We start from the raw sequence: 16279 nt of genomic DNA, 5'->3' as shown, positions 1-16279 counted from the left end.
ATAAGAATTCATGTATACAGAATAAATGATAATTAGAAAAATCCACCTGTAGATAATGAAGAAAATTAGAACTTTCTGTGGGTGATAGTGAGGAGGGAGGGTATGAGAAGAGGAACTGATTTAATAGCTCTTTGAATAAGAATCTGAGTGACTGGAATTTGATGGTATCTTTGACAGAATAAGAAAGTTTTCAATAGAGCTGTGTATGGCTAATATTTTAACATGTTAAATTTAAGAGGTTATGGATTATGCAAGTGAATAAATGTCAGCAGGCAATTGGTAGTGTGAGATTGAAGCTTAGGAAAGATGAAGCTTGCCTATATGCTATATTTTTAGGTTCATGGAGATGGTCATATATCATGGGAGGTGATATATCCAAGAGAAAGTATAATGAAAAGAAGACAACTGAGGAGAAAGCTCCTAGGAACATTTATGTAGGAAAAGAGGAACATGAATTGTGATCTAGTAAAGTGAATTGAAATTTTATAATGAAAGGATTTGGAAGAAAATTAAGAGAGCCTAATATTACAAAAAGTTATGGGAGAGAGTGTGTGTCTATGAGGAAGGATTCGTCAATAATGTCAAAAGCCACTAAGAGGTCAAGAAAGACAGGGACAAAGAAAAGGCTATTAGATTTATTAAGCTAAAATTTTGGTTATCTTGGAGAGCAAATTTAGTAGAGGGCAGAGTAGGAAGTTAGATAACAAAGGTCTGAGACATAGGTTGGTGATGAGGAAATTTATGTAACAAATAATTGTTTTTTTCCCCTAGGAGTTTGACAATGAAAGGGAGGAATATGATAGACATAGCTTTCATGAGAAAGAAAAAAACAAAAAACTAATTTAAAAAAGTGAAAATAGTCTGCCTTGATCTGCATTCAGACTTTATAATTCCTTCTCTAGATGTGAATGGCTTTTACCATGATGAGTCTTTTTAGAATTTTCTTTGATCACTGTATTGCTGAGAAGTTGATTATCATACAACTTTACTACTACTGTGTACAATGTTCTGGTTCTGCTCACTTCGGTCAGCAACAGTTCATGTAAGTCATTCCAGATTTTTCTGAAATCTGCCTGCTCACCCTTTCTTACAGAGCCACAGTACTCCATAACATCCATGTACCATAACTTGTTGGGCCATTCATCAGTAGAAGAGCATCACCTCAATTTCTAATTCTTTGCCACATAAAGAACTGCTATAAAGATTTTTGCCATGTGAGTCCTTGCTCCCTTTTTATGATCACTTTACTATAAAGATTTATTAATGGTATTGCTAGGGTCAAAGTTATACATAGTTTTATAAGTTTTGGGGGGCATAGTTCCCAATTTCTCTCTAGAATGGTTGGGTTAATTTGCCACACTACCAACAATTCATTAGTGTCCCACTTTTCCTACATTGATCATTCTCCTTTTTGTCATTTTAGCCAATCTGATAGGGATGAGATGGCACCTCAAGAGTTTTAATTTGCATTTCTCTAATCAATAGTGATTTAGAACATTTTTTCATATGATATAGATAGCTTTAATTTCTTCATCTGAAAAATTCCTGTTCATTTATGTTAGAAAATTCCTTTGATCATTTTTCAATTAAGAATGACTTATATTTTTATAATTTGACTTAGTTTTCTATATATTTTACAAATGAGGAATTTTTCACATATACTAATAGCCAGCACTTATAGTACTTTGAAGCTGGCAAAGTGCTTTATATATATATTTACTCATTTGATCACTTTTTATAGGTGCTAATAGTTCAATTTTACAGATGAGGATATTCAGTCTGAAAGTTAATTTTGCTAGAATTACATAGCTAGTAAGCTCTTGCTCCTTCTCCCTCCCTCCCTCCCTCCATTTTGCCCCCTCTACTCCCCCCTTCCCCCTTCCCCTCCTTCTCCCATAGATGACACTTTACAAATTCAAAAGCAACAAGGATTGATATTTTTAAATGTCATTGCATTTGACAAAATTGACAACAGTAGCATTGAGGTAGCAATTCTGCATTTGGCAAAATGTTTTATAGGTATTTTCACATTTGAGGGGTTGTTAAATTACCTACTTAAGGTTACATAGATAGCTGATTTGACCTTGGGTCTTGTTGACACCAAACTAAATGACTCATCTGAGACCTCATAGTTAATAAATGGCATGACTGGGATTAACATAATTTATCCTAGTCTAGTATTTTTCAATTATGTTAAATTTCACCCTGTATTTCCTAACTAAGCCAAATTTACTAGACTGTGGTTCTAAGTGGCTGCCTTGTTGTCATTGATGCTCCCTCCATTGCATTTATGAAAACAAATGCAGGACCCTCTTAAATATATATGAGTAGAGTTTTGTTTGAGATTCTGAGCCTAGTCAATGGACAGAAGGACAAGTGCCTTTATTCGGTGGAGGGAGTATTACTTCTCATTGGAGAAAATTTTCACAACTGCTACCTGGTGATTTTGTATTATGTAGCAAGCCTAGTGCAGAATTGGAACTTGTTATGGAATCATTGGGTTTGGAACTTGAAAGAAATTTAAGAGCTTAACTATTTTATTTATGGGGAAACAAGATTATCAGATAAGATGCCTTGCTAGGAAGTACTAGGGAAGTGACAGAATTGGGAATGGAAATTCTCAGTACAAACCCAGTATTCCTTCCATCAGACCATGCATGTGTCAGAGTCAAACCTTCAGCTTTGGGAAGGATCTAATGCTATCTAGTCATGTAAATCATACATGAATTGGAATATTCATACTTTTTCCACATCCCTGTTAAGTGACCAACCATTCAGTACTTGAAAATCTGGATGGATGGAGGATTCATTTGCTTTTTGAGGCAAATTATACTGATTTATGTCCTCATTTTATCCCCAATTTTATCACCTTTCTGCCGAGAGGTAACATGTTCATTATCAGTGTTCTGAAGTTGTGCCAATGCATTGATTAGAGTTCTATACTCTTCCTCAGTTATTTTCCTTTCTTTTACTAGGCTCTTATAGTATTTTTCTAAATCTGTCATTTATTCTGAATCGGCTGACAAATTTTTTCATGTTTCTTTGACTTCACTATATTTGTTATTTACTATGGTATAATAATATTCTGCTGCATTAATATGCCATAATATTTTCAATTGTTCTCAAATTTATTGGCACTCCTTATTGTCTACTTCCTTGTCACAACATCAAGTAATGCTATAAATATTCTTGTGTAAATGGACCCTTCCCATCTATCTTTGACTTGTAGAATCATTGGATTAAAACAGGGGCACAGAAACTTTTAGTTCTTCTGGGCTATGTTGTCCAACAGAAACTTGTCAACCAGTTTTTGCATAACCAGTTTTTGTAGGTGAGTGTGGTCCAGAAGAGTTAAAAGGTTGGACATCCTTGGGTTAAAGGATATGTATAGTTTAATGATTTTTGTGGCATATTTCTGCATTGCTTTTCAGAATGGAAACATCGAATTGATGTTTCTAAACCATAGGACTAGGTCACTGTTCTCAAAATAAACAGACAAATTAGTGAATACTTATTGCCTCCAGTATAAAATAAAACTTAAGCTTTAAAAGTAGTTCACTGTCTGGTTCCAATTTGTGCTTTCAAATTTGTCTTTTCAAATTTGAATCTTTCATTCAAATTTCCCTAACCTCATTGCTTATTTGCTATTCTCTATGCACAACATTTTATACTTCATGACTGTGCTTTTGAAAAAGTTATTTCCCCGTACCTTAAATGTTTCCCTTCGGTATCTCCTGCAATTCCCTTCAAACTCAACTCAAGTGCCACCTCATATAGAAGACTTTTCTTAATCTTTTAAGTCATTCAGGTTTCCCCACTATCCCTCTGGAACTACTTTATATTATTTTACATGCATTTTGTATTTATATATATTTATATTTATTATATTCTTCCAATAAAGTAGAAAACATACTTTTTTTTTTTAGGTTTTTGCAAGTCAAATGGGGTTAAGTGGATTGCCCAAGGCCACACAACTAGGTAATTATGAAGTGTCTGAGACCGGATTTGAACTCAGGTACTCCTGACTCCAGGGCCGCTGCTCTATCCGTTGAACCATCTAGCTGCCCCATTGTGCCACCTAGCTGCCCCGAAAACATACTTCTTATGGACAGATAATATTTCTTTTGTATACTTGTATCTCTATTACACATTCACATATACAAAATGAGATAGTAACACATCTTTAAAAGTTGAAATGGATTAAAATGCATCGTATACACTGGACAAAATTTTCCAGATATATTTAGAAATATCTCAGAGATATCTTAGTCTGAGGACATGTAAAAACAGTAGGATTATTGCTTTCCTAATTCTCGACTTTGTGCTTCTAATTAATAGAATCCAAGATTAAATATGCTGTTTTTGCCTGCTAGCCAATACATATTTAATTGTCAGCCGCCACTGTGCAAAGCTCTGAGGATACAAAGAAAGGAAAAAGAAAGTCCATGCCCTCAAGAAGCTCACAGTCTAATGGAGGGAACTACATGCAAACAATTATGTAAAACAGACTATATAGAAGATGAATTGGAAATAATCAAGAGAGGAAAAACTCTAGTGATAGTTTTTATTTTACTTTCTGGAATGTTGAGTCATTCTTACACAAACTCTTTTGAAGTGAGGCTTCTCCATTCCTATATTTATGAAATTGATCAAATTATTTTAAAATTGAAATGAAAGATATTTATCTGTTAACATATATTGCTAAATTTTGCTCATCATCCTAGCCTGTTGTGACCTTTTATGATCCTGGGTCATCATACATGTTTGCCACCCTTTTCAACTTCATGTGATCAGAAAATATGATAAATATTTACAGATATACTTTCATACAGTTTTTTTTGGGCAAATTTGCTGAATAGAATAGGGATTTCATTAGACATCTCTGTCCAGACTAACAAGTCTCTATTGGTCATTGTTGTTTTTATCCTGTAGATTTCCTGATTCCACCAATCCACCTAACTACTTTCATCCTGTTAAATACCTCCTTGTCTACCAAGATATCATGAAACATTTTGTCAATGTTAAATTAGAAAACAGATAAGCTATGTTTATAACACTCTTATGAACTAGAAACATTGTCAAAAATGGAAATGATTAATTTTTGGTGAACTCATCTTGGCTTCTGTCTCTATGCTATTTTTGTTATCTATTGCAGAAGTCATTCATTTCTTCCTTCTGTTCATATGTTCTGTAGTATTCTCTTAATGCAATACAAATGATGTTCCTCCCTGTACTGAGATTTGCCCAAATGTTTTCCATCATGCTTCCCAACTCTGATTTGTGAATTTCCCCACATAGGAATATATCTCTTTGATATATCTATGTCATACCTCCACTACTTTATTTATCTGTTGCTTTTGAATAAATTATATCTTTGCATTGATGTATTTCAGCCATCAGTCACATCTCACCAAGTTCTTTTGTGGTTTATTTCCATTTCTATTTTTACACAAGCCATAAATTTTATCCAGGAAATTTCAGAGAGTGGATGCATATTTACTTAAAAAGGTTTTTTTGGTAAGAAAATTAAATTGGAATAATGGACTACCTTTTCCAAAACTCAGGTCACTCTTTGGTTGTAAATTAGGTAATCAGGGAGGGGCATAATTCTTTTTAGGCACTACTGCTAATGCCTAACTTTAGTAGGGAGGGGGGAATTGGGTCCATTATTAAGTGATGAGTAGGTATTATGCTCAAATTTAGGGGCTATTGTAATGTGGATTTTATTTCTTTTAACTACTTTTCCAACCCCAAATACAGTCATTATGTTAATGACTAATTGATAGATCAGATTATATTATATATTTCCCCCAAAAAATAACTATTGGAGGATAGACCAGATTTCATCAACATTCAGTTCTGCTGCCTACAGTGAAACACAATTTCCATCAGATTCATGCAGAATCAGAGAGGAGGATAATGGTATGGTCTGCAGCTTTTATTTATGAAAACACTGTTCCCACTGTGTCTGCCACTAGGTGACAGACACATACTGAACATATTTAGTATTTTGTTTATTAGTGAAAAATATTATTGATAAGTACAGTTAAGGTCAAAATATGCTTAATTTTTTTTGGCAAGGTAATACCCCATTCCCCCTCTTCAATATTAATTCTTATTATATTGCATCAAGGATGTATCCTTCTTATCACATGCCATAAAAATTTGTTGTGCTTCCTAATAAACCCTGAACTCACTGCAAATTGAAAATACTATCATCTTTTGACAATCACATTTGTGTGAATTGGCATTCATAGATTCCTTTATTTTGGAAAGCCAAAGGAATGAGATGTTGCTTGTCTAAATTATATTTATTTAACTAATATTGCAGCCAGTTTTTGATCTTTAAATTAGAACTCTGGTGGTGTATCTCTTTGGTTTTATGTGGGAGGGTGTGAAAATATGTCCCTCTGGTGAGAGGGACTGCTCTAAGAGAAGCTGCTAATGGAGAGTTTTCTACATTATTACAGCTTTCAGGAACCAGGAGGGAAAAGTACGTTCATAAGCAATAACATCATGCAGTGATAGCTTGTTCTTCAACATCATAAGGAGATAACATCAAAGTTCTGTAATAATACTTTAAGTTACCTACCTGTTTCTGTGCTAGGATATGAATGCTTGGAGTATCATTACAACTCCCAGTACTTTAATTATACTCTGTAGGCCTGACCAGATGTTACCCATTTTCTTCATTCTTGAGCATTTTGTGATAAATTGGATTATTTGAACTTTGGGATTCGATCTATATAATTTTGGGGGAAGTAGATACCATTTAATTCTTAGAGAAAAATAAAAATTCTTTGAGGAATTATCATTAAAATAGCCTGCAAAAAATAAACCCTGAAAAGAATGAAGTCAATGGTTGGATTCAGTTGACATACTAAGAACGCCATGTCTTGCCACTGCAGGCTTGGAGTTAGAAAGACCTGAGTTCTAATGTGGCCTCAGACATTTGACTAACTATGTAACTCTGGGTCAAGTTACTTAAACCTGTTTGCCTTAGTTTCCTCATCTGTAAAATAGGGATAATAATGGCACCTGACTTCCAAGGTTATAGTAAGATTAAAAGGAGATAATGTTTGTAAAGTACTTTGGATATCTTAAAGTGCTATTATCAATAGTATTATTATTACTATGACTTCTCATTCAATGGAAAAAAAATCAGTATCCTTGGGCATCTAGGTGGTACAGTGGATAGAGCACCAGCCCTAGAGTCAGGAAGACTTGAGTTCAATTTGACCTTAGATACTTGACTTTTAAGAGCTGTGTGACCTTGGGCAAGTCACTTGACCTCAAGACCTTGAAAAACCCAGAATAAATAAATAAATAAAATAAAAGCACCAAAAACCCAACAATAAGTCCTTAGAGACAAGGACAATTTAGTTTTTGTCATTGTATCCTTGACATACATAGCTCCAGTCATTTATTAGACACTTGGTATTCACTGAATTGGTGAATTATTGAAGTGATAGTTAAATTTCTGTTAAGTAAATACTATTCAACTATGTTTCCAGAAGATGAGGTAATATAAAATTCCAGATGTGTTTTACTAGAAAAAAATTATAACTCTTGTATATACAAAATTCATATCTAAGAATGTAGCATGCCTTTTTAAGCTCTGTATTTGTAATACAAGAAATTTTTGGTAATTTTATTTTAAAATTGACCTATCTCAAAATGTTAATGGTAATACTATCCTGTACAGAAAAAAAATTCAAAACATATTGAAAGTGAAGGTCTGGTACGTGTCACAACTAGTACTGATACACTCTTATAACCAACTCATGCTTTCTACCCTACCTGTTGTTAATAGATAAGCAGTTATCACAGGGTTTGTCACATAGTAAGTGTCATTTAAAAGTTGTGAGTGTTATTACTAATATTTTTCACCTTGGCTCCATCCTTACCTTCATTCAAAGTGCAGTTTATGTGTTATATCCTACAGAGAGCTTTTCCTGATTTCTCAATTTATACTGTTACCCCAATAGAAAGTAAACTCCTTGAAGGAAGACTCTATTTAGTTCAATTTTCTTGTTATGATCAGAGCTTAGAAGAAGGACTTGCACAAAGCACATGTCTAATAAATGCCTATTGGTTTAGAAAAATGTACATAAAACATGATAAAAATCTTGTACTATTCTTTGCTCCCTCTTTCCTTTGCCACAATGAAAACTTCTTTTATGCAAAGAAAGAAGATTCACTGATGATGCTTTTATGGCAATTTTTCTGCCTTGCAGGCACAATATTTTGGACCTATTCTTTTAAGAATGCCACATATCATTTAGTGTCAGATTAAAAAGCATGTACCAAAATGAAGCTCATTTTTGTAAGCATGTGTGGTGTCTGCAGTTTCACTTTTCAATTATATTTGAGAACAAAAGTTCAAATGTATCAAGATTATTAGCTTAATGTGAGAGACTAGGGGAATGACACTTCATTTTGCAAAGAATAGATAGAAAGTATTATAAAATGCAAAATTCCAATGTTTTCAAGATAGTTTGCCTAGATACAGTGAGACTAAATAGAAAGGAAAAAAAAATTCAGAAATACACAGAAACAGGATTTTTCTCCTCTTGATTATGTCAGACAACTTCATAATAAGCAAGTTTATTTGAAAATATTAAATACATATTTTCCCAGAAAAACTTCCCAAAATACAAATACACATCCCAAAACTTCTTTAGTCCTCTATTTAGTATATTAATAAAGAGGATTATGACTTTTTAATCTGTCATTTCTGTTATAAAACAAATTTAAATGCCTATTTATGAGTCAAATATTTAAGTGAATAATGGCAATATTTTCCAGTTACATTGATTTGTGTTAAGAATATAGTCTTATATTATGGAATCAGAACAGTAAGTTATGATTGATAATGTCAATCATTATGATAATATTAAAAATTCCTATATGAGGAGATTGTCAGTAGTGGTAGGTATCTGCTTATTTGGTGTTAGTATTCTTTATAATAAACTGATGAATAATTCCTTCTTTTTGCTTGTAGTAAGAATTCTCAAGTCCTTTTTTAATTTGTGCATTGAAATAACTTATATTTACGTAATAATAGACTAGTGAAACATTTTATGTATACGATCTCATTTGACCCTCTTAATATGTCTGTTATATAATGGCTATTACTATCACCATTATACAGATGAAAAAAGAGATTGAAGAAAGGCACAGCTATTTAATAGGTGAAAGTGAGATATTAGCTCACATTTCCTAATATTCCATCTACCATTCTACTATTTGCTCTGCTTTCCTAGAAACTTAAAGTATTATTTTTGTCAAGAGAGATCATGTTAGAATAAAATGCTTACATACTTTAGGATATTATGTATAACATTAGGAAATGTACTTCTTTTCTTCTGCTGAGGAGCTCCACAGTTTAATGATGTTTATTCATTAGTATGAATCAGAAATACATGAAACATTTTATATCATTGTTGAATAACAAATGCATGCCAAGGGCTTAATTTCAGTACCATATCAAAGGCTAGTGTAGCTTAATGATATAAAAAGTGCAAAATAGAGAGCTACAAATTAGAATCATGAAATTATAATTTTAGAGGTAGAAGGAATCTTAAGGGCCATTTATTCCAACCTCCTATCAAATACATGTAACCTCCAAAATGGGTTTTTAAAAATTATGTGCAGATGATTCATGGAAATGAATCATCAATATTTTATTTCTTATTGTCCCAATACTGAATTTTTTGATATTTTCTTTTTCTTTTTCTAATTACATGCAATGATAGCTTTTACCAATCATTTTTGTAAGGTTTTGAGTTTTACATATTTCCCTCTTCCTTCCTCCTTCCCTCTTCCCTCTGAGAGAAAGCAATATAATATAGGTTCTAAATTTATAACCATATTAATCATAGTTCTATATTGATCATGTATTGAGGAAAAATCAGATCTAAATGGGAAAAGAAGACATAAGAGAGAAAAATATGATATCATACATGTCAGGTTTTAAAAATTGAAGATGATGTACTTTGGCCTTCATTTAAACTTCACAGTTCCTTCTCTGGGAATGGATAGTATTTTCCATCACAGGTCTTTTGAAATTGTCTTTCATGAACATGACCATCATGGTTGATCATCACCCCACGTTGTTAGTGTATTTTTCTGGTTCTGCTCATTTCACTAAGCATCAATTCATGCAAATATTTCCAGGTTTTTCTGAAATCCCATCCTTCATGATTTCTTATAGAACAATAATGTTCCATCACATACATTTACCATAATTTATTTAGCCATTCCCCAGTTGATGAGTATCCCCTCAATTTCCAATTCTTTGCCACTACAAAAATAGCTGCTATGAATTTTTTTGTAAAGATGGGCTTTTGGGGGGCGGCTAGGTGGCTCAGTGGATAAAGCACCGGCCCTGGAGTCAGGAGTACCTGGGTTCAAATCTGGTCTCAGACACTTAATAATTGCCTAGCTGTGTGGCCTTGGGCAAGCCACTTAACCCCATTTACCTTGCAAAAACCTAAAAAGCAAAAAAGAAAATCCTTCTCACTATCTCTGGGATACAAAGCATTTGCTTATTTTAATTGCCTTTTAGGTATAATTCCAAATTGCTTTCTTGAAAGACTAGGTCAGTTCACAACTCCATCACCAATGTATTAGTGTCCCTGTTTTCTCCACATCCCCTCCAACATTGATCATTTTTCTTTCTAGTCATTTTGATCAATCTGAAAGGTGTGAGGTGGTACCTCAGACATGTTTTAATTTTCATTTCTCTAATCAATAATGATATAAATCAGTTTTTCATTTGAGTGTAGATAGTTTTGATATCTTCATATGAGAGTTGCCTTTCCATATCCTTTGACCATTTATCAATTGGAGAATTACTTCTTTTTTTTTTATAAATTTGATGCATTTCTCTAAATATTTTAGAAATGAGTCCTCTTTCAGAAACACTAATTGTAAAAATCATTTCTTAGCTTACTACATTCCTTTTAATCTTGGTTACAGTGGTTTTGTTTATACAAAACCCTTTTATTTTAATGCTATCAAAATTATCCAGTTTTCATTTTGTTATATTCTCTATCTCTTCTTTGGTCATATCAGATCTGACAAACTATTCTTTGTTCTCCTAATTGGCTCAAAATATTAAATTTTATGTCTAAATCCTGCACCCAATGTGTCCTTAACTTAGTATGGGGTGTGAGATGTTGGTCTATGCCTAGTTTCTGCCATACTATCCTATCTTCCAGATTTCCCAGTTGTTTTTATTGAAGAGTGAGTTTTTAATCCCCAAAGCTGGAATCTTTGGGTTTATCAAATAGTAGATTGCTACAGTCATTTACTGGTGTTTCTGTTGCATCTAATCTATTCCACTGATCCACCACTCCATTTTTTAGCCAGTACCAAACAGTTTTGATGATTGATAATTTACAAAATAATTTTAGATCTGGCAAGGCTAGGTTGCCTTCCTATGCATTTTTAAAAATTAATTTCCTTGATATTCTTTTTCTTATTTTAGGTTTTTTTTGGAAAGGCAAAAGGTGTTAAGTGGCTTGCCCAAGGCCACACAGCTAGGTAATTATTAAATGTCTGAGACCGTATTTGAACCCAGATACTCCTGACTCCAGGGCCGTTGCTTTATGCACTATGCCACCTAGCTGCCCTCCCTTGATATTCTTGACCTTTTCCCCTCTATATGAAGTTAGTCACTCTATTTTCTTGCTCACTAAAGTAATTTTCTTAGAAGTTTTAATGATATGGAACTAAATAAGAAATTTAATTTAGGCAGAATTGTCATTTTTATTATATTAATTTGGCCTACCCATGAGCAATTGCCAAATTATTGATTTGTGTAGAAAGTGTTTTATAGTTGTTTACAAAAAATTTATGAGATTAACTTTACAGGAAGACTCCCAAGTATTTTATGTTATTTGCAGATATTTTAAAGGGGATTTTCTTTATATATTTTGCTGCTATATCTGATTAGTAATATATAAACATGCTGAGGATTTATGTGGGTTTATTTTATGTCCTGTGACTTTACTATGGTTGCTAATTGTTTCTAGTAGATTTTAGATGATTTTCTATGGTTTTCTAGGAATACCATCATACCCTCTGCATACAGTGAGAGTCCTACCAATTCTAATTCCTTCAATTAATTTTTCTCCTCTTATTGCTAAAGCTAACATTTATAAAACAATATTAAATAATAGTGATGATAATGGGCATCCTTGTTTTGCCCCTGATCTTATTGAGAGTGTTTCTAGCTTATCCCCTTTACGTATAGTGCTTGCCAATGGTTTTAGATAGATGCTTCTTATTATTTTAAGGAACATTCCATTTATTCCTATGCTCTCAAGTGGTTTTTAATAGGAATAGGAGTTGTATTTGTCAAAAAATTTTTTTGGCATTTTTTGAGATAATCATATGATTTCTGTCAGGTTTGTTATTGATTTGGTCAATTATTCTGATGATTGTCCTAATATAGAATTATTCAATTTATACCATTGCTGGTATAACTCCTGCTTGATCATAATGTATTATCGTAGTGATAACTTGCTGTAATCATTTTGCATTTTATTTAAAATTTTTGCATCATAATCATTAGGGAAATTTATCTATAATTTTCTCTGTTTTGACTCTTCCTGGTTTAAATATCAGCACCATACTGGTATAATAGAAGGAATTTGGCAGAACTCCTTCTTCATCTATATTTTCAAACTGTCTTATGGAATTGAAACTAATTGTTCCTTGAATGTTTAGTAGAAATCACTTGAGAATTCATCTAGCCCTGGAGATTTGTTCTTAGGGACTTCACTGATGACTTGTCCATTAAATGAGAAAAGGATGGAAACCTTCTGCTAAAAGGTATTATAGACAATAAAGCAATTTCAATACTAAACATATTTGTACCATGCAATTCTCTGTTATAATTACTCTTTATTACACTCCATACTATCTCCCTTCCATTCATATTTTTACTTCCCTTTCACCTAATCTTTCCTCCCCAGTCTTTTGCTTCTGAATACTACCTCCCTCAATGTGTTATACCCTTATATCTACCTCCCTTCTTTTTCTTTCCCCTTTTCCTTTTCCCCTTCTTCCTTCTCTCCCTTCTATCAGTCCCACCTTCCCTCCCCCTTTTACCTCCTAATACTTGATAAGTAAGATAATTTTATGAACTCAATTTTGTGTGTGTGTGTGTGTGTGTGTGTGAATTAATCTCTCTTTGAGCCAAATCCAATGAGAGTAAGGTGTAAGGTTCAGGTGATTCTTACCTCTTACCTATTGCCTCTATTGCAATAGGTCCTTTGCACCTCTTCATGGATTCTACCTCCCATCTCTTTACAGCCTCCTCCTCTCCCCCATCTTTTATTGTCCTTTTTTAAAATCTATCTATCAAAGTCATGGACCATGAATACCATGAATATCCATAACTTCAGCCTATGTTTATTCTCTCTAATAGAGTTACCTTTTTCAAGAGTATGAGAATCTTCCTCCTGGGTAGATATGTGACTGTTTAATGCTATTGAATATAAGTCTTTTTCTTTTCCTATTTATCTTTCCATGTATCTCTTGAATATACCATTTGAAGATCAAATTTTCTGTTCAGTTGTGATCCTTCCCTCAGAAAAGTTTGGAAGTTGCCTTTTCCTTAAATATTCATCTTTTCCCTTGAAAGAGAAGACTCAGGGGAGGCTAGGTGGAGCAGTAGGGGCAGCTAGGTGGCGCAGTGGATAAAGCACCGGCCCTGGAATCAGGACTAACTGGGTTCAAATCCAGTCTCAGACACTTAATAGTTATCTAGCTGTGTGGCTTTGGGCAAGCCACTTACCCCTGTTGCCAAAAAAAATTATTGTAATCCAATCTTCCTTGCTCTCCAGAATATCATATTTTAGGCCTTTGATTCTTTAATACAGATGGAATCAGATCCTGAGTAATGCTGACTGTGACTCCTTGGTATTTGAATTGCTTCTTTCTTGTCACTTGCAGAGTTTTCTTCTTGATCTAATAATTCTGATAATATTCCATGGTATTTTCTTTTGGGGATTCCTTTCAGAAGTTAATGAATGGATTTTTATAATGACTATTTTGTCTTCTGGGTCCAGGTTATCAGAACAGATTTCCTTAGCCATATCCTGAAGAATGAATGAATTCCAGGCACTGTTAGGAAGATGGTTGTCAAGTAGTCCTATGACTCTTAAATTATCTCTATTTTCCAGGTCAGTTGTTTTAACCAATGATATATGTTACATTTTCTTCTTTTTGTTTTCAGCTTTTTCAAATTTCTTTTAACAGATTCTTGGTATCTCAAAAAGTCAGTAGCCTCCATTAGTTTCAAGCTATTTCTCAGGGGAATATTTTCTTTCTTTAGCTTGTACATTGCTTCTTTCCCCCCATTTGTTCAATTCTAATTTTTGAGAAGTTGTTATCTTTTTCCATTTACCCAATTGTTTTCTTAAGGGAATTTTCTTTTCACATTTATCCAACTGTTTTTTTCTTTTAATTTCTTTTACAGGTGAACTTTAATTTATTAATACTATTATTACAATAATTTTGTTATAAGAGCAAACATAACCCCCCTAAGAAGATAAGAAACCTCAAAAATAGAGTGAGAGAGAGAGAGAGAGAGAGAGAGAGAGAGAGAGAGAGAGAGAATTTACGTTTGTCTGTGTTCAGATTTCAATGGCTCCATCTCTGGGGTGAGTTGCTTTCTTTATCATAAGTCCACCAGAGAAGTTGCTTCGATATTTTTCCCCACAGTTGCTATTATTAGCTGTACCTCCACTCTATTCCTCCCCACTCTCATTTATTCTATTCTCTCTCTCCTTTTATCCTGTCCCTGTCCAAAAGTGTGTTGTATCTGAGTACCCTCTCCCTTGATCTTCCTTCTCTTCTATTACCTATTCCCCCTTCCTTCCCCCCCATTCCCCCTTATCCCATTCCTTTCTTCTCCTTTTTCTCTAGGGTAAGATAGATTTCTATACCCTATTAAGTGTATATGTTATTTCCCCTCTGAGCCATTTCTGATGAGAATGATGGCTCACACATTCCCCCTTTCCACTCCATTGAAAAAGCTTTTTTTGACTCTTATGTGAAATTTCTTAGCTTCTTCTTCATCTCCCTTCCCTTCCTTCCAGTACTTTCCTTTATCAACCATTGACTCCATCTTATAAATATATTATACCATAATATTCAGCTCCTTCCTATGTCCTATCTATATATGCTCCTTCTAACAGCTCTTATAGATGAGAGAGTTCATATGAGTTATCAGTATCTTCTTCCCATGCACAAATATAAACAGTTCAATATTATGAAGTTCCTCATAGTTAGTCCTTCTCATCCACTCCCTCTATAGTTCCCTAGAGTCCTGTACTTGGAGATCAAGCTTTCTGTTCAGCTCTGGTTGTTTCAATAGGAAAGTTTGAAAGTCCCCTGTTTTATTGAAAGTTCATCTTTTTCCCTGAAAGAGGATGTTCAGTTTTGCTGGGTAGTTGATTCTTGGTTGTAAACTAAGATCTTTTGCCTTCCAGAATATCATATTCCAATCCCTACGAGTCCTTAATGTATGATGCTGCCAGATCCTAGGTAATCCTGACTATGTAGCCTTGGTAGTTGAATTGTTTGTTTCTGGCAGCTTTTAGAATTTTCTCTTTGATTTGGAAATTTTGGAATTTGGCTATAATATTCCTAGAAGTTTATTCTTTTGGGATCTCTTTCAGGAGGTGATGGGTGAATTCCATCAGTTTCTATTTTATCCTCTGCTTCTAGGATCCCAGGGAAATTTTGCTGTATTATTTTTGAAAAATGAGGTCTAGGCTCTTTTCCTGATCATGGCTTTCAGATAGCCCAATAATTTTAAATTTATTTCTTCTGGATCTGTTTTTTGAGGTCGATTTTTTTTTCCAAGGAGATATTTCACATTTTCTTCTAATTTTTGACTTTTTCTGGAAGAGTTTTATTTCTTCCTGATTTCTTGCAGAGTTATCAGCTTCCTTTAGTTCCAATGTGAATTTGAAGGGCTTATTTTCTTCAGAGAGCTTTGTTATCTCCTTTTCCAGCTGACCAATTCTGTTTTTTAAGGCATTCTTCTCCTCATTTGCTTTTTGTTTTGCTTTTTCCATTTGACCCATACTGGTTTTTAACATATTATTTTCTTCAGTATTTTTTTTTGTATTTCTTTCACCAAGCTGTTGATTTGGTTTTCATGATTTTTCTGCATTGCTCTCATTTCTCCTCCACATCCCTTAATTGCTTTTCAAAGTCTTTTTTCAGCTCATCTATAGTCTGAGCCAATTTTCTA

This window comes from Macrotis lagotis, chromosome 7 (assembly GCF_037893015.1).
Source record: "Macrotis lagotis isolate mMagLag1 chromosome 7, bilby.v1.9.chrom.fasta, whole genome shotgun sequence".
In the NCBI taxonomy this organism is placed as follows: Eukaryota; Metazoa; Chordata; class Mammalia; order Peramelemorphia; family Peramelidae; genus Macrotis; species Macrotis lagotis.
This window is presented reverse-complemented; position numbering follows the sequence as displayed.